This window comes from Mobula hypostoma, chromosome 25, assembly GCF_963921235.1.
Source record: "Mobula hypostoma chromosome 25, sMobHyp1.1, whole genome shotgun sequence".
Lineage (NCBI taxonomy): Eukaryota > Metazoa > Chordata > Chondrichthyes > Myliobatiformes > Myliobatidae > Mobula > Mobula hypostoma.
The window spans coordinates 7,269,686-7,290,189 of NC_086121.1; the positions used below are offsets into that span (position 1 = coordinate 7,269,686).

General features: G+C 44.5%; 1 protein-coding gene across 2 annotated transcripts in view; it reads right to left on the reverse strand.

Moving 5' to 3' along the window:
* Nucleotides 1-20,504, reverse strand: part of LOC134337640 (uncharacterized) — a 93,325-nt gene that overhangs the window by 58,635 nt on the left and 14,186 nt on the right. For both annotated transcript variants that reach the window (XR_010016041.1, XR_010016044.1), the window contains exon 2: nucleotides 15,028-15,147. The gene's annotated coding sequence lies outside the window, so the exon portion shown is untranslated. The remainder of the gene's footprint in view (nucleotides 1-15,027; nucleotides 15,148-20,504) is intronic.

Below are 20,504 nucleotides of genomic sequence, written 5' to 3' on the forward strand. Positions count from 1 at the left end.
TCAACTTCTATTTTAAGTATGCCCAATGCCTTGGCCTCCACAGCCATCTGAGCTAATGAATTCCACAGATGTACCACCCTCTGGCTAAAGAAATTCCTCCTTAATCCTGTTCTGATGGGATGCCCCTCAATTCTGAGGCTGTGCTTTCTAGTCCTAGGCTCTCCCACTATTGGAACCATCATCTTCACACCCACTCTATCTAGACCTTTCAATATTTGGTAGGATTCAATGAGATCCCCCCTCATTCTTCTCATTGTGGGCAAATAAATGCAGGATCTGATTAATTTCTCAATGCAAAGGCTGATGTGCTTTCAGTAATCGGTCAAGAAAGAGAGGGATGGTGTAACTGCTGATATAATACAATCCTGAGGAAAACACACGAGTACAGCACAGGCCCACAAGGTGCAACTTTGTAGAGGCACACACCTCAAGTAGCTCCTGACAACCAAGTTCAGCTCCTGGCCTTCACGTGTGGCCTCAGTTACTAAGCCCAGCTGAACCGTTTCTACTGACAGGAGAAGGGGCAAAAGTGCATTACCGATTCTTTAAAACCAGACCCTTTGGTCAGATGGGGTTTGTCAACCGCAGTTAGCAGCTCCCAAAGGGGAAGGAAAACTCTGACCTTGAACCTCCACTGCCTTGAGGCTAAACCCACACATGGGGAAAGCTTTGGGAGTAAACCCAGCGGGAAATATATGGAGCTGGAGTCCATAAGGCGAGTCCTACAACGAGTTCAACACTGACTGGAAACTCCCTGTAATGCTGCTGGTGCCAAACTGCATCAGTTTCTGCTGTTCCTTTGGGTTCATCAGACTACAGAGAGGGGAAGTTGCTGCTCTCCATATTGTACTGCCCAAGCTTACGTATCACATAGACAGCTAATGGACCCCGACCAAAGGAGGGCTAAGATAACATTATGGGAAGCATACACAGATCGGACAGACAGTGTCTTTGAATCTTTTTCCCCAGGGGGAGGGAGGAAAGTCTGGAGGGCGGGGGGGTGCAATGTGAGAGGTAAATTATTTATTTAAATTTTTATTTTAATATGTACACACAATGAGCAATGGGTGCCTGGAATACAGCCAGGGGTGGTGCTGGAAACTTGCAATAAGGATATTTAAGAGACTCTGATAAGCTCATGGATGTAAGAAGAATGGAGGATTATGGGATATGTAGGAGGAAGAGGTTGGATAGATTGTGGAGGAGGTTAAAAGGCCAGCATCACACTGTAGTGTGAAGGACCTGCACTGTGATGTCATGCTGTTATGCTGAACTAATTAAAATAGTAATTAAAAGCCAAACAATTTGGTCCCTTCTGCCTCACAATATCCATGTCCCTCCAATCTCTGATTTGCCCCAGACAGCTGGAAAATCAATACAAACATAGAAAATAGGTGCAGGAGTAGTTCATTCGGCCCTTCGAGCCTGCATCGCCATTCAGTATGATCATGGCTGATCATCCAACTCAGAACCCTCCCCCTGCCTTCTCTCCATACCCCCTGATCCCTTTAGCCACAAGGGCCTTATCTAACTCCTTCTTAAATATAGCCAATGAACTGGCCTCAACTGTTTCCTGTGGCAGAGAGTTCCACAGATTCACTACTCTCTGCGTGAAGGTTTCCCCTTTATCATTGAACTGTGACCCCTCGTTCTGGACTTCCCCAACATCGGGAACAATCTTCCTGCATCTAGCCTGTCCAATCCCTTTAGAATGTTATACATTTCAATCAGATCCCCCCTCAATCTTCTAAATTCCAACGAGTACAAAAGATTGGTGCCACTCCACTCTAAGGAGGGAGGCAAAAGACAGGAAATTATGGGCCCCTTAGCCTGAATTCAGTGGTTTCAGGGTGCTTGGGAGCACACGATAATTTAGGATGAAGTCAGCATGGTTTCCTTAAGTGGAAATCTTGCCTAACAAATCTGTTGAAATTCTTTGAGGAAATTTTCACGATAGACAAAGGAGGAATTTACTTGCATTTTCAGAAGGCCTTTGACAAAGTGCCAGACGAGGCTGCTTAACAAGTTAAGACTTCCATTGTACTACAGGAGAGATACCAGCAAGGACTGAAGAATAGCTGACTGCCAGAAGGCAGAGTAGGAGCAATGGGAGCCTATTCTGGTTGGCTGCTGTTGACGCGTGGTGTTCTGCTGGGTCCACTACTTTTCACTCTAAATGCTAATGATATGGAAGATGGAACTGATGACCTTGTGGCCAAGCTTGCAGATGATACAAAGATAGGTCATGTTAAGGAAGCAGGGAGTCCGCAGAAGGACTCTGAAAGGTTGGAAGAATAGTCAAGAAGTAGCAAGTGGAATATAGTGTTGGGAGGTGTGTGGTCATGTACCTCAGCAGAAGGAATAAAGGTGTAGAGGTCCAGGGTTCCCAACCTGGTGTCTGTGGACCCATCGGTTAATGGTAGGAGCCCGTGGCATAAAAAACAGTGGAGAGCCACTGATGTAGACTATTTCCTACATAAACGTGGAGAGAATTCAGAAATTAGAAGTGCAAAGGGACTTGGGAGTCCTACTACAGGATTCTTTAAAGGTTGACATTAAGGTTAGCTTGCAGGTTGAGTTGGTGGTAAGGAAGGCAAATGGCACGGTAGAATTCATTTCAAGGGGACTAGAATATAAAAGGAAGGATGTAATGCTGGGGCTTACCTCTTAGACCACATTGGAAGTACTGTGGGCAGCTTTGGGCCCCATCTTTAAGGGTTGGAGAGGGTCCAGGGGAAGTTTGCAAGAATGATCATGGGTATGGAAGGGTTAACATGTGAGTCATATTTGATGGCTCTGGCCCTGAACTTGCTGATGCTTAGCAGGACAGGGGGAGATCTCATTGAAACTTACTGAATATTGAAAGATCTGAACAGAGTGGATGTGGACAGGATCCTTCCAGTGGTGGGAGAGTCTACGACTAAAGTTCAAAGTACATTATCAAAGTACGTAAACCATACACAACCTTGAGATCTGTCTCCTTACAGGAGGCCAAATGCAGAGGGCACAGTTTCAGAATAAAAGGATGTCTATTTAGATCAGAGGTGAGGAGAAATTTAGCCAGAGGGTGGTGAATCTGTGGAATTTATTGCTGTGGCTGTGGAGGCCAAGTCATTGGGTATATTTAAAGTGTAGATTGATGGGTTCTTGATTAGTCAGGGTGTCAAAGGTTACAGGGAAAAGGCAGGAGAACGGGATTGAGAGGGATAGTAAATCAGCCATGATTAACTGGCATTGTAGACTCGATGGGCTGAATGGCCTAATTCTGCTCCTGTGTCTTATGGTCTTATTGCTATTACTACCATCTTCATGTGAGTAAATATTATCATTGCAAACTGGTGTAGATCCAAAGGATTCAAAGTACATTTTTAAATCGAGGTATGTATGTAGCATACACCCTGAGATTTGTCTTCCTCACAGACAGCCACGAAACAAAGAACAACCATGGAACCCGTTCAAAGAAAAAAAACACATCAAAAACCCCCTCTCCCCACATACACACACAAGAAAAAAGGTAAATAAACTAAACAAATCTAATCTACACAGGGCCCACACGATCAAGGAGGACATGCAGGTTGGTGGGTTAATTGGGGGCTATAAATTGCCCTAGTGGGTACACAAGTGGGAGAATCTGGAGAGAGACAATGAGAACATTAGGAGAAGAGGCCGGAGGGAAAATTACTGCAGGGTTGAGGCTTACTGGCCCAAGCAATCTCCTTCCCTAATATAAGGAAATAGGATGACAGAGCAGTAAAAGGGAACAATCAGGACAAAGCAGGAGGAAATCTCCCTGCACAGTTCCTACATCAGGCCAGCTCAGTCTCAGGATCGGGTTGATCATCACTGACCTGTGTCATGAGTTCTGCTGCTCTGCGGCAGCAGTACAGTACAATACAGACAAAATTAAGTGTCTGAGCAAGGTGTGCATGCAGTGTACACCCCTGCAGTAAGAAACAGACCCTTCAGCCCATCTAGTCTGTGCCATACTGTTATTCTCCTTAAACCCATTGACCCGCAACTGGACCATAGCCTCCCTTACCCCCCCATCCACGTACTTATCCAAACCTCTCTTAACTGTCGAAATCCAACCTGCATCCATCACTTCCGATGGCAGCTCGTTCCACACTCCCACCACCCTCTTGGTGAAGAAGTTTCCCCTCAGGTTCCCCTTAGCCCATGACCTCTAGTTCTAGCTCTCGTTAAAGCTACAATATAAAAATACCGTAAAAGAAGTAGTGTTCACGAATTGTTCAGAAATCTGATGGTGGAGGGGAAGGTGTTGTAAAAGCATTCAGTGTGTGTCTTCAGGCGTAGGTACCTCATTTCTGACGGTAGCAATAAGAAGAGGGAATGTCCTGGATGGTACTCTTCCTCACTGCCCTGTTTTTCCAAACTCTTACTCTGGAACATCAGGACTGGGTGAAAGAAAACCTATTTCTCCAGTACAGAACTATAAATCCAGCCCTGCGAATTAGGCTAATCAACAGGACGTTAGGAAGGTTTCTAATGGAGGTTAGCAGGATGCACAAGACTCCTCCTGTGGCCCACACTCTTCTGTCCCAATTTTCTGACCCAATTTTGTTTAAATGTGTTGCAGCAGCCAGAAGAGAATGATACTGTTCGCGTGAAGACAATGACTGATGAATTAGTCACTAACATCGCTAAAACTAGCGTCTCCTACAATTGAGGACATCTTAATAGCCAGTGCTTCAAGGCAGCGCTTCAAGGCAGCGTCATCTATCAATAAAAACCCTCAGCGCCCGGGACATGCCACTGTTGTCTGTAAGAAGTTTGTACGTTCTCCCTGTGACCGCGTGGGTTTCCTCTGAGTTCGGTTTCTTCCCACAGTCCAAGGCTGTACTTGTTGGTAGGTTCATTGGTCCTATGATTAGGTTAGGGTTATACTGGGGGTTGCTCTGCTGCCTGTTCTCCATTGCATCTCTTATTATTAACACCAGGGAAGAGATACATGAGTCTGAAGACCCATACTCAACATTTTTAGGGATAGCTTCTTCCCCTCTGGCACCAGTTTCTAGAATGGTCCATAAACTTACGAACACTACCCCATTATTAGTCTTCTGCGCTATTTATCTTTTTTTTTGTAATTTGTAGTAATTTTACATCTTGCACTGTAAAGTAAAGGCATCCGTTAGTCTTGCGAGACCACGGATCTGCGCCTGGAAAGTCTTCTGTCTCCAGGGCGCAGGCTTGGGCAAGGTTGTATGGAAGACCGGCAGTTGCCCATGCTGCAAGTCTCCCCTCTCCACACCACCAATGTTGTCCAAGGGAAGGGCACTAGGACCCATACAGCTTGGCACCAGTGTCGTCACAGAGCAATGTGTGATTAAGTGCCTTGCTCAAGGACACAACATGCTGCCTCGGCTGGGGCTCGAACTCACGACCTTCAGGTCGCTAGTTCAATGCCTTAACCACTTGGCCACGTGCCCATTATCTTGCACTGTACTACTGCCACAAAACAAAAAAAATTCATGACTTATCAATGATAATAACCTGATTCTGAACACAACTTCCTGACTCAGCGTCCAGGACATGACCTCTTCTCACAGCTGCCATCGTGGAGGTGGTACAGGAGCCTGATGGCACACACTCAACGCTTTAAGAGCAGCTTCCTACCCTCCTCCAACAGATTTCTGAGCAGTCCACAAGCCCATGAACACTACCCTGTTATTCCATTTGTCATACAATTTAATTGCGTAATTTGTAGTGACGCCTTAGCATTGCACTGCTGGCACCAAACAACAATTTTTATGTCATCCAAGTCAGTAATAATGTCTGATTCTGGGAAGTGAAGTGGAAGCAGATTACCAGAAGAGAATGCATGTTGAGTACTGAGCCACGTCCACCTCTCTGTGCAGTTATTTGTAGTCACAGGCATTAAGACCATAAGATATAGGAGCAGAATTAGGCCAATTGGCCCATCAAGTCTGCTTCACCATTTCATCTTGGCTGATTCAATCCCGTTCTCCTGCCTTCTCAAGGGATCAATTTAGTGGATAGCCAGCGCCTCTTCCCCAGGGCACCACTGCTCAATACGAGAGGACATGGCTTTAAGGTAAGGGGTGGGAAGTTCAAGGGGGATATTAGAGGAAGGTTTTTTACTCAGAGGGTGGTTGGTGTGTGGAATGCACTGCCTGAGTCAGTGGTGGAGGCAGATACACTAGTGAAGTCTGAGAGACTACTAGACAGGAATATGGAGGAATTCAAGGTGGGGGGTTATATGGGAGGCAGGGTTTGAGGGTCAGCACAACATTGTGGACTGAAGGGCCTGTACTGCACTGTACTATTCTATCTTAATATCAGAGAATGTATACAGTATAGAACCTGAAATTTTGACTCTTCACAGACATCCCCAAAACAGAAAAACTCAAGAATGAAAGACAGAGTAAGTTAGAACCCCAAAGGCCCCTCACCCCCCCCCACTTAGTCCAGCAAACGCATCAACCCCACAAGGTATAGCAAATCCCCAAAGAGACCAAGATCCAGAGACCATCAAAAACTGCAGTCCACCCCAACGCTTCGACATCTCAGGCAGGCTCTCGCTCTCACTAGCCAGGGAGAGGGAGATCACTCCCACAACAATGACTGGGGAGGCGTTACAATCTGCTGCATCGCTTGGCCAAGTTCCCCAACTAGAGGACCAAGAAACTCTCACATTCCATAACCTTTGACACCCTTGGTAATCATTACACAACACTTTCTTACAATTATCAGAAGGCAATTGGATTACAGGCTCAACCAGATCTGGTATCGTTTGATGAAGTGGGATTAATTAACAACCCCAAGGTGAAAGCAACTCAACATAACAATGATCATAATATAACCAAATTCTATATTCAGTCTCGAGGAGAAAAGAGTGAATCTAAGCCAAGCAATTTAAGCAGAAATAAAGGCAGTTACAAATTTAAAAAAAAACTTGTTTTGATGTCCATAACAGACCGGAGTGGAATTATGACATTTAGCCCATCAAATCATTTCCATCGTGGGCAGTACAGAACTGTGCAAAAGTCTTAGGTGTACGCGCATGTATGTGTGTATCTCTTACCTCCCATCTCCCTATCTATATCTATCCATCTCTAGGGTACCCAAGACTTTTGCACAGTACGGTAGCAATTTTATGTTTTGCACCGTACTGCTGCCACACAAAAAAACTTTATGATAAACCGGATTCTGATATGGGTCTCTGTTGTGGACTGACCGTGGGAAGGGGACAGGAAGAGGGGAATCACGGTTGGGAAAAGGGGAAGGGGGAGGGAAGCACCAGAGAGACATTCTGTAATGACCAGTAAACCAATTGTTTGGAATCAAATGACCTTGCCTGCTGTCTCAGGGCTGGGTGTGTCTACACCCACACCACCTCTGCCCCACCTCGGTCAGCTGTCCCACACCCCTCCCACAGAGCTCCACCCCTGCCAGCCCAAAATCCTTTGCTCCCACCAGATTTACAAACTCACTCTCTGCTCTACGCTAACAAATACAGCACGATGAAAAAGTCTCAGGCACCCTAACTATATGCATGTGCTTCAGACTTTTGTGCAGTACTGTATTTTCAGCCCCATTCTCTCAGTGACCCTTGGACCCTTTACCAATCAACAAACACAGTCCTGCTGCTGCCTTCAACCTTCCACAACCACATGCACGCATCCTCAGAAGTGTCCATACACGCAGGTGTTCGTATGGGCCCGCAAGTCAGGGAAACAAACTATGTGAACAGTCTCCACTCAATTATGATCTCATAAACGGTTGAGAGGCACAATAGATCAGCTTGTGGAGGTGCTGCCCCATGCTCGAACCCAACCTCTGGTGCTGGCTGTGCGGAGTTTCCATGTTCCCCATTGTTGTGTATTTAATATTTCAGTAAATCGTAAATATATTGTTGATTAAGCAACCTTTGCTGTTTATGGGTCATATGTAAAAGTATGTGAATGGCACACGTCATCATGCCACCATGTCATAAGCACGCGCCTTGCTCAAAGTAAGAACGAAACTAAGTGTGCACGTGTTATCTCCGAGCTCCATGTTTTTCCCTTCAATTAGTTTTTAATGTTCTGGAGTTACAAAATATAAAACCTGTGACCATATGGGTTTCCTCTGGGCTTCTCCCACATCCTGAAGATGCAGGGGCTGGTAGGTTACCTGGCTAGGAGCTGTGAAGTGCCGCTGCAACAATCATGGGCTGGAGGGCCTGTATGGTACTGTAACGCTCTACGTCTGGAAATGATGGGAATGTGGGGAGAAAAAGCTTGATGGGTCATGTGGACTGAGCGGCTGAACATCCTGTTTCTATGCTGTGAGACTCTAACCAGGCAACCACAAGTACGTGACATTATCATACTTGCTCAGCAAAACAAGCATCCTCCACACCATTCCCAACCATCACGACTGAAGATTCAGACTGGGTTGTAGGGCTCCCAGCAGAGACTAATACATCACCAGTCCCAGATTTCAACCCTGAAGCTCAAATCATTACTGTGGAAAATCTCTCACCGTGGAAAATCTCTCACTGGGTACCAAAGCTGTTACATACCAAATCAGCAGCTCGGGTGGAAAGAGTGGCCGGAGTTTTATTTCAACCTCAAGGCCACAAGACTGGACTAAGCCCATATGCTGTAATTCCATTATTCTGCCCACATTCTAATAGACCGCTGTGTTACAGATGCACATTTGGCCAGAGGTCTCTCCTACCTCAGCATCTCAAATAGGTCAATCCATGACCAGTGATGTCACAGCAGAGAAAGCTCCTTTACCAACACCTCTGCTTCTTATGCATCCCATCCCTCAATCAAAACAACTTTCAGAGGACCCGGCATGTCCCCGTTGACCCTTACCAGTTTTTATTGTGGCATTACAGAAAGCATCCCATCTCAAAATTCAAAGTAAAATTTGTTATCAAAGTATGTATGTGCTACAATACATTACCTTTTCTGCACACATTTACAGGAAAATAAAGAAATACTAATTTATTAAAACTATACATAAACAATACTGATAAATAACCAGAAGATGGACGCAGCGTGCACGGCCTCTACAGTGAAATGATATTGTATTTGTTAAATAGGGGCCGTGCACAATCCTGATTTGATGGAGACAGCTGTGAGAAGCATGAAGGAACATCTGGAGAAACTTCTGAAATGCCTGGTTCACTACCACTGCTACTGTGCGATCGAGAGTATCTGGAGGGAAGGCCCCAAATCCTCAGCTTTGCCTGTTGCTGGCGGCCGGGGCTGGGGTCGAAGCGCTTGGCAGAGATGGTGCTCGGTGCTCGGTGTCAGTGGGCTGGTCGGAGGCTTGAAGTTTTCGGACGGTCTCAAGAGTCAGCTGTGGTCGGGTGCTTCCAGGATGCTGCATTGGCAAGTTTGCGGCGCTGGAAGCTCATGGCAGGGAGAGTTTTCTTCCTTCTCCCGTCTGCGTGAGATGTTGGGACTTTCGAGAGACTTTGAGACTTTTTTTACCGTGCCCATGGTCTGTTCTTCCATCAAATTACAGTATTGCTTTGCCCTGTTGTAACTATATGTTATAATTATGTGGTTTTTGTCAGTTTTTCAGTCTTGGTCTGTCTTGTGTTCTATGATATCACACCGGAGAAACGTTGTATCATTTCTTAATGCATGCACTACTAAATGACAATAAAAGAGGATTGCGTGTCCTCATAATCTAATCTAATCTAATGTGAAAAAGATGACAAACTGTGCAAATAAAAAAGTACTGAGAATACGAGTTCAGTCCTTAAAAGTGAGTCTGCAGGTTGCGGAATCAGTTCAGAGTGGAGGTGAGTGAAGTTATCCACGCCAGTCTAAGGGCATTAACTGTCTACCTGGATATGTCATAGTTCAGGACGGCAACTGCTCTACCCGAGACAGCAGAGAGTTGTGGACACAGCCCAGCATATTACAGAAACCATTTCTTGACTCCGCCCCAGTAAAGCAGCCAGCAAAATCAAAGACCTCACCCACCTGAGAGATGCTATCTTCTCCCCCCTGCCATTGGGCAGAAGACACAAAAGCCTGAAAGCACATACCAGTAGGCTCAAAGACAGCTCCTTACTTACCTGCTGCCCGTAACGCCACTGGCATTTAGAGCAGCAATGAAGGGCACCTCCACCTTTGCCAGTGTCCAGAGCTTCCATCGTCATGTCAGTAGCTTCCTCTCAGTATTCACTACTGTCAGTCATGCAAGTCCTGGGTGGAGACTCAGGAGTACCCTCACACTCAGATTCTTCATTGCTGTTCCGTAACAATTTTGTTTCACCAGTCAGCGTTGTTAGCCCTGCATTGAATCTCCGAACCTGGAAGGCAGGTGGACCACTTTCAGTCTGACCTCTACCCTTTGACCTGTTTGGCATGGTTGACCCTACCGAGAGACAAAGCATAAAGCCCTGACTCCAGCCAACATAGCTCTTCATTGGGGCATGCAAGCCTCCAAACCCAAACGACAATGTTGTGCTCCTCTTGGTGGAAGGGCAGCTTCTACCCCACTGTTATACGACTATTAAACGGCTCCCTCACACAATAAAATAACTCTTGATCTCGCAAACGACCCTTATGATTTTGCACTTCATTTACATGGCCTGCACTCTTGTAGCCTGTACACTATATAGACTTTACACTTTATTCTGCATTGTTATTATTTTACCTTATTCAAGCAAAATGCTGTGTAATGATTTGATCTGGATGAACAAATGCAAGACAATCTTTTCACCGTATCGCTGTAAATATCACAATAAGGTTGCGTTTAATATTTCTGTAATATGAGTAATATTACAAATATATTGTTTGATTAGCATTCTTTGTTGTTTATGAGTTCTGTGTAAAAGTACGTGAATGGCAAACGTCATAATGCCACGACGTCATTAGTGTGCACCTCACTAAAAGTAAAGAATGAAGCAGACGCGCATCTTGTGGCTCCATGTTTTTCTTTCAATTAGCTTTATGTTTTGAAGTTACAAAAAAATAAGAGTGGCGATGAGGAAGTTTTAAATAAACCCAAGGTGACTACCTACCTGTGGCGCGCAGCATGTTATCGTTTTTAAAACAAAATAACAGGTTCATAAACAGCGAGTACTGGGTGATGATAATTATAAATTTAATAAAACAGAAATGGTTGGCTACATCGGAAAGATAGATGTGTTTGATTGTACAAGAGATACAATAACTGGTTGATGTATACTGAACAATTTGAGCAGTATTTTGAAGCAAATGAAATAGCCAATGAAAAGCGAGTGCAAGTTTTGCAGAATGCATTAGGTGAAAAAGCATACAGCTTGCCTAGAAGTTTAACTGTTCCAACTAAGCCGAAATTATCTTTGCTGATATTGTGAAAGTAGTGCAGGAACATTTAGAACCGAAGCCATTGTTGACTACAAAACACTTTAGATTTTATAAGTGGAATCAAAAGGAAAGGGAGCCCGTTTCAGCATACATGGATGAACTAAAGAAACTCTCTGAGCATTGTCAGCTGATTGATGGGTTTAATGATGCACTGAGAGATCATTTAGTTTGTAGAATCTTACAAGAAAGCACTCAAAAACCAGTCCTGACTGAAGCACATCTCACATTTAAAAGGGACGTTGAAATGGCTGTATCAATGGAAAGAGCAGAGGTATCTCCCTGTAGCAGCAGAGATGATCCAAAGGAAAACCAGAAAAGACTCTACTCTGTCTCAGGTCTACACGGCCACCCAAAATGGTTGGAATGTGCAGCACAAATTCCAGATCCCCCCATTTTTACCAGTACCTGGATGAACTTGTCCTTGACGAGAGTTGTAGAGATTGAGAGTTGCTGTACCATCCAAGCTGAGAGCTGAAGTGTTGGAGGAGCCAAATGCTAGTCATCTAAGTGTGGTGAAAATGAAAGCATTGCCTCAAAGCTTTGTCTGGTGGCCTGAGATAGACCAGTAGATTGAGCAGCTCGCCATGCACTCTTCAGGATGTCAACACCCCTCCAGAAGATGCAAAAAGCAGTGCCTCCCATCCCTGGGAATGGCCTGCATTGCCCTGGCAGAGGATTCGTGTGGATTTTGCCAGACTATTCAACGGCACAAATTTCTTGGTAACAGTGGATTCAGCTACAAAGTGGCCAGAAGTGTTCCCTATAGCCTCCGCTACAGCCTCAAGTTCTGTTGATGTGTTGAGAAGCCTCTTCTCAAGGACTGATATTCCAGAATTCAGTCAGTGACGATGGACCACAAATTTGTCACAGAGCAGTTTCAGTCATTCCTGAAAATGAATGGAATAAGACATTCCATCTGCACCGTACCATCCAGCTACAAATGGCTTGGAGGAAAGGTTTGTCCAGAGTCTAAAGAATACACTGCCAGCGATGTCAGCAGTAATCACTACACAATCAGAATCTCACCAATTTCCTCCTTGCATATCACAATGTAGCACACTCCACAATTAGCAACTCATCAGCTATGCTGTTTCTGGGTGCCCCTCACACTCAAGCTTGGATCTCCTCAAACCCAATCTCAGAACTAGTCAAACAGCTGAGACAAATTGAAGGATCCTCAAACAAGGAGGTTCGATGTTCCACTCCTGGACAAGCAGTCCCAGTGAGAGACTACCGAAGTGATCAAAGGGATACTTGGAAAGATTAAAGACAGAACTGGACCATTCTCCTACACAGTGGAGCTTGCGTCTGGTGTCATCTGGAGACAACAGTTTGATTAGTTGAGGAGAGCAGAGTCAACTGCTAGAGAACAAGTGTGTCCAGAGCTGTCAGAACCACTTCCTGCAGTCTCAGAGTTAACTCCTACAAATAGCACAGAGGAGGTCCCAGAACATCAAATTGTTTCACAGCAACAAGTCTCAGCTGCCAAGCATAGAGTGACACCCCCCCCCCCCAACCTTACCAGGAACGACAGCATCCCACACCAGTAAGAAGTTCTCCACAGTGATTAAATATTTAGGCCTGAATGCATCTATTTAATACTTACTAAGCTATCCCAGCATGCGAAGACAGACTCTGGCAGACTGAGCAGACGAGACCAATGGAAGGTCCAGTGGTCAAGAAGGCGGTCTCTGCAAGCTTCGTGGAATGCATAGAGCACGACTAGACACAGAAGACATCCTGATCATCCACTATGCATAGTCCCATCTCCAGCCGTCTCGACTCTTGTCTTGCCACTGGATCCGGATGGGAATTGGGAAGAGAGAGTGAGGCTGACGCTGCTCAACTCTCCCTCACTTAAATCCAAATCAAGTGCTAGTCTCAACACCATCAATTGGTGTCGAGGTCCTCATCGACGTCAACGATGGACGAACACAAACTAAGCTATGCCTGTATCGTAGTTGTATTATAGTATACTGTGTATATGTATACAAGTTAAGATACACTCTATATTGAGTTGGAGTTTATAGCCAAGCAGGGAGGAGTGTTGTGTATTTAATACTTCAGTAATTTGTGTAATATTACTGAAATATTGCTTGATTAAGCAATGATTAAGCATTCATTGTTGTTTACATAATTCACTATGGGTTATATGTACAAGAATGTGAATGGTATATATTGTTACTTCAGCACGTCATAAGTGCTCAGTTCACTAAAAGTAAAGAACAAAGTAGACACACATTTCCTGGCTCCAAGATTCTCTTTCAACTAGTTTTGTGTTTTGGAGTTACAAAACATTATTGAGCCTATTTCAATTTTACTTACTTGTGAATTAAAGTGATGCAGCAGTTACACAATGACAAATGATAAACTATTATTGCTGCAAAACTCTGCAAGTAATGAGATCACTGTGGGGCACTAAAGATCAGCCCAAGACAGAAGAGGAGCTTATTACAGGAAGCGCCTAGCCCCATAAAACAAACACTATGCAATCCAGGTTTTGCAAGAGTAGCAAAAGGAGTTTGGGTGGGTTGAGAACAGCAAAGAAATCAACATGAAATTTGTTATAGCCGAGGGGTGGTAATGGGGACAAGCTCCCACTACCTATTAAATGCTCCCTACGGCGTGCGCCTCAAATAGCCTCTGACAACCAAGTCCAGCTCTTGGACTTCACAAATGGCTTAGCTACTAAGCCCAGTGGAACTGTACTGACAGGAGTTACTGGCGCCTTGAGACCCATCACTTCGGGCAGATGGGGCATCTCCGCCGTGGTTAGCAGCTCATCTAGGAGAAAGAAAACTCTGATCTCAAACCTCTGCTGCCTTGCGGCTGATCCCAATCACGGGGAAGGCTTTGGGAGTAGACCCGGAGGGAAAAACTGGGAGCTGGAGGCCCTAATGTGTGTACTGTTGTGTGCTAGGGCAGCAGACTGAGGATGGCAGATCCCAACAGAATCAACAAACTCATTCGTAAGGCCAGTGATGTTGTGGGGATGGAACTGGACTCTGTGATGGTGGTGTCTGAAAAGAGGATGCTGTCTAAGTTGCATGCCATCTTGGTCAATGTCTCCCATCCACTACATAATGTACTGGGTGGGCACAGGAGTACATTCAGCCAGAGACTCATTCCACCGAGATGCAAGACAGAGCGTCATAGGAAGTCATTCCTGCCTGTGGCCATCAAACTTTACATCTCCTCCCTTGGCGGGTCAGACACCCTGAGCCAATAGGCTGACCCTGGACTTATTTCATAACTTACTGGCATAATTTACATATTACTATTTAACTATTTATTACTATTTTTCTATTACTATTCTATTGCTATTTATTATTTCCATGACTATTACTATTACTATTTACTAATAGTAGTATTACTATTACTATTTCTATTACTATTTAATTATTTATGGTGCAACTGTAACGAAAACCAATTTCCCCCGGGATCAATAAAGTGACTATGAGATACATACTTTGATAATCAGTTTTAATTTTAACCAGTATTTCACAACCATTTCCTAAAGAGATTACATGACATCACTGGACCATAGACAACAACTAAACCGAACATATATTGGTAATCACACAGAGACAGTCCGCTGGGAAACGTCTGCCCTGGTTCAGGGTAGATGACACGGCAGAGGATGAGGTATGAGGACCTGGTGATGTTCTGTTGTACCACTAACCTTAACAATCCACATCTGGGAACTCTCAAAGTTGCAAATCAGTCACAAGAAGCCATTGGAGACTCCAGTGAAGCAGCCTCCATCTTCTGAAACCCGCAGAAACTCCAGGTTATACCAGACCTGTCACAAAAGTCATGGAGTAGAAGTTAATTAAAAGTACAAAACACTTCTCTGCAATATTTAGCATCAACCCACCAATATGAATTGACTTGAAAACAGTAACCCTAATTAATACCATCAAAAGAAATTCTTCAGTAATATTTTCTTAACTTCAATGAGTCAGAAGGCCTGCCAAGGTGAATTCTAGACAAAAGTTATAGGATGTATGCAATAAACTATTTATACAATTTCCTCTCACATGGTGTGCAAGTCTAGGTACAAGATCAAATACAAATCTACTATTTGGATTGGCATGTAACCCAATTACAGCAGGTACACACAGACACAAAACATTTCTTCTAATGATGGTCCTCCCATTGTAGGTTAGAGTCAGAGCAAATATAGGCCTTTTGGCTCAACAAGTCTCTGCAAACCATGGTGGCCACCCATTAAGTCACAACTACCCGTGTTCAGCTTGTATCCTTTTGAACCTTCCTTACCTGTACCTATTCAAATGTTTCTTAAATGATATTACTTACCTGCTTCAACCGCTTCCTTTGGCAGATCATTCCATATATTCACCACCCTCTGAGTGAAATACTTTCCCTCAGATCTCCTTAAAATCTTTGCCCTCTCAGATAAATCTTTCCCCCTCCCACTAGCTTTGGACTCCCCTATGCAAGGGAAAAAACTGTCACCGTCTACCTTATTAATGCCCCTCATAACTTTAAACATTTCTACAAGGCCTCCCGTGCCCCGAAGAAAACAAGCTTACCCTGAAAGACCCTCCCCACCACAGAGCACATCTGCAAGGAGTGCCGTCACAGGAAAGCAGCATCCATCATCAAAGACCCCAACACCATCCAGGCCACGCTCTCTTTCTTGCTGCTACCATTGGGCAGGAGGTACAGGAGCCTTTGGTCCCACACCACCAGGTTCAGGGACAGTTATTACCCTTCAACCATCAGGTTCCTGAACCAGTGTGGATAACTCCACCCACCTCACCAATGAACTGATTTCACAACCTAAACTCACTTTCAAGGACTCTACAAGTCATGTTTTCAGTATTATTTATTATTATATTTGCTCATTTTGTCTTTGTTTGCACATTGATTGTTTGTGGTTTTTCATTGATTGGTGTACTTTGTTCTACTGTGAATGCCTGCAAGAAAATACATCTCAGGGTGGTATTTGGTGAAACATACGTACTTCGATAATAAATTTACTTCGAACTTTAAGAGGGTAATTTTGCCCAGGATGCATCTTGGGAGGTCCCAAGGTGTTAGAAGTTCTTCATTTCCCTTGTGGTCTTTCTCTGTGTGGTCCTTTCGCCCCATCTCCATTTGTCTTCCTTCCTGACTTGCTGATCATCTCTCTGCCTCCCACGCTGTGGGCAGTCTCATGTTCCCTGCAGATCTTACATTCTTCACATTCCCTCAGCTCCTGAACAGACCCAGCGCCTCACTTTAGATACATCTTTGCAACCATTTACTGATGGACAAAAGATCTGTAAATCGCAACAAATTGCCCTTGTAAAAGTACCAAGGCCAGCAAAATGCAACAACGGCTGACTTCGCAAATTGTGCCCGCAATAGAACTCTTACTCAGTAACTTTCCATGTTATCCCGGACTTATCTCTGGGGTCAGGCTGGTCTATACCGATGGCAATATTCAATTGTAAAACACTGTTACGTTGAGCAGTAGTCTCCAACCACCAGGAAACAATATGATTTGGCGATACGAAATGATATTAGTCAGCTGCACCTTTCCTCATTCCCTGTCACACTGTTGAACTTGAAATAACCTACCAAATCATACCAAATAACACATAAAACCTAAAATAACACTAACATATAGTAAAAGCAGGAATGATATGATAAATACACAGCCTATATAAAGTAGAAATAATATAAGTACAGTGTAGTTTCACTTAACAGAATCGGGAAGATTAAGCCAAAACCGATTTGTAGAGAAAAGAAAATCGGCACATACACGCACGCGCACACAGGTGCCCACGCAAGGCTTCATGTTCATGGTAGTCTTTTTCGGGGTAAACACAAGTGTCCCGTATTTGACTGCTACTTTTGTCCCTTATTTAGGAGTGAGAAAGTTGGCAACCCTACTTGAACACCCCCCCGGTCGGCCGGTCCACAAGAATATTGTCAATATTAAACCGGTCCGCGGTGCGAGAAAGATTGGGGACCCCCGACATTGAGCATTTTCAGTCTTGCTTCTCGCGCCTTGTGTAGAGCAATTTAGACATACGTCTTGTTGCTATGCAACTCTGGGTGGAGTACTGAGAATTCGATTGGTCCTCCCTGTGGATCAGTATACTGGCTATGTGCCTGAAAATACACGGGCAGGTAGAAGGCCATTCAGCCCCTCTACTCTCCCCCCCCCACCATTCAATATTATTTATTTTACTTAGAGATACAGCAAGGTAGCAGACCCTTCTGGCCCAATCACACCCACGTGACCAATTAACCTACTAACCCGTATGCCTTTGGAATGTGGGAGGACACCCATGCTGTCACGGGGAGAACTTACAGACGGCGGTGGGAATTGAACCTGGGTCGCTAGCACTGGATAACAGCATTATGCTAATTGCTACTGTGCTGCCCCTAACAAGATGGTGGCATTTCTATCATAGGTTTACGTAAATAAAATGGCAGAGACGCTCTATGGTTAAGAAAAATCCTAACAACTCATTTATTGTACTCCATGCACCGAACACAAAGCGTGGTAAAAGTACTTTATGTAATTATGTCAGACTAGGCTCTTAAAGTGAACCCCAACTCAACGTCAGTGGCTGTGAATAATGTAAGTTTCCACCAGTTAATTACCCTATACTATCACTTCTCTTTGGACTATATTTTTGGTTTTGATTTAAGGGGATAAAACTGTGCACAGTATTCCAGTTTCTGCCTCACCAAACACCCCGTGCAAACCATACCTCCCATGACATAGTTACATAGCAGTTAGCGTAACGCTTCACACCATCAGCGATCCAGGTTCAATTCCTGCCAACGTCTGTAAAGAGACTGCACATTCTCCCTGTGTGGGTTTCCTCTGGGTGCTCCCGGTTTCCTTTACGTTCCAAAGATGTACCAGTTAGGGTTAGTGAGCTGTGGGCATGCTGTGTTGGTGTGGGAAGCACGGCAACACTTGCAGGGCTGTCCCCAGCACGTCCTCAGTCTGTGCTGGTCGTTGACCAGAACTCCATATTTCACTGTATGTTTCCACATACACGTGACAAATAAAGCTAATCTTTATTTTTAATCCATTTCTTAATTCCAGCCCCTTTGCAAGAAAGGCTAATGTACCTGTTGACTGAAAAAAAAAAGGGCCAAGTGATGCTATGTCTTAGTTTGGAGAAAATTAGAAGTCGAACCTTTGGACCTATGTTTGATTTTGAGAAAAGATGGGGTTCATTTGCTCATTACTATCATTTGAGTTAATTGATAGATTTCCTCCACAATCTAATTGTAAATTTTTGGTACATTTTTTTTCTTGCTGGCGGTTTGATGTTTATCTTTAGGAAGCTTTATGTATGACGCATGGCTCCGGGGTTGAACACCTAATGGAGTTTTTTTTCTCTCTTTTCCTTGCTCAGTAGGGGGTTTTTTCCCTCTTTTTTCGGTCACCAAAATTTTTTTCAATTTTTAAAACAATGTTTTTTTTTCTTGAGACATTGTAAGTGTTGCCTACTTCGATGTACTCTTGTTAATTTTGGATAATAATAATAAAAAGATTTGAAAATAAAGAAAAAAAATGGGCAAAAGTCAAGCCTCAAGCTGCTAAGGTGGTGGTCATTAATTCACAAATTCTTCTTTGGACTCGGGACAAAAACGACCAACTGTTACGTAACCAGCAAGATGGGGCAGCAAGTTTTGTGGTATTCACCAAGCGTCTGATCAGAGACCGGTTAAGGAGACAGTAGATTGAGAAAATGTGAGGTTTTGCACTTGAGATTATAAGACAACATGAAGGATCCTGGTGGTCTCGGCCTGAAACGTTGACTGTTTATTCCCCTCCACGGATGCTGCCTGACCTGCTGAGTTCCTCCAGCATTTTGTGTGCGTGTAGCTCCAGATTTCCAGTGTCTGCAAAATCTCAAGTCAAAGACAAATGCAGTGATTGAGATCCATGTCAGCCGCTTCAAGAAAAAATAAATAAATAGGCAGCATCCAAATGGGGAGGAATGTTGGCCAAAACTGGATGGAGCAAAGGCATGGAGATAATGAGCCTTGGGATTATCTCAGTTCCATCACCCTTCGCGGGTTTCCTCTCTGTACCAGAACGGCGCATTCACCTTGCAGTCATTGCCAGAGAGACTCGCGAGGCAGGCGATTCCTGTACTGACAGGTTCGCCTATGAAGAAAAATTAAGATTGGATATTACACTCCGGAGCGCACAATAACAAGGTCACATTGAGGATCGGCAGATCTCGGGAGGGATGAGGCAGGGCTGCTTCCCCAGGCATGAAGTCGAGTAACTAGAAATGAGAATTAGAGTTATGCAGTGGGAAAAGAGGCTCTTCAGCCCATCCTGAACAAAGTGCTTGCCTGAGCTAACCTCATTTGCCTGAATTGGGCCAATGCCCCTCTAAACCAGGGGCTCTCAACCTTTATGCCATGGACCAATACCATGGACCAACCAAGGGGTAAGTGGACCCCGGGTTGGGAACACCTACTCTAAATCTTTCCTATAAACCTACCTGTCCAAAGGTCATCACAAGATTGTACCCACCTCTACCATTTCCTCTGGCAGCTCATATACCCACCACCTTCAGTGCAAAACTGCCCCTCAGGTCCCCTTTAAAAACTTTCCCTTCCGTACCCCCTGGTCTTCGCCTCCCCTGCCTGGGGAAGACTGTGGTGGTTAGGGTGATGCTACTACAGCAATAGTGACTCAGATTCAATATCGGCTCTCTCTGTAAGGAGTTTATACTGTTCATTCTTCCCGTGGCCAAGCAGGTTTCCCCCAGGTGCTTCGGTCTCCTCCCACATTCCGAAGACATATGGGAGAGTAGGATAGCTGGTCACACAAGTGTAAATGGGCAGTGCGAGTTTATTGGACTTGTTACCATGCTGTGTCTCTAAATAAACAAACCATCAGCACCCACCTCATCAATAACAGTCTCAGAGCTGGGCAGCAAGAAAGTCAGCCATTTTGGAGTGAGGTGGAGACTTTTCTCCCCCCACACAGCGATGCGGTAAATCTTCAGAATTTCCAACCCCAGTGGGATACGAATGATCACTAAGAATGTTTGAGGGCAAGATTAAAAGACCTTTTGACACTGAGGGCAGAGGGCTCAGAGAAACAGAATCACCTGATCTCCACCATAAGATTGACAGCATCTTTCTCGGAGCAGAGAT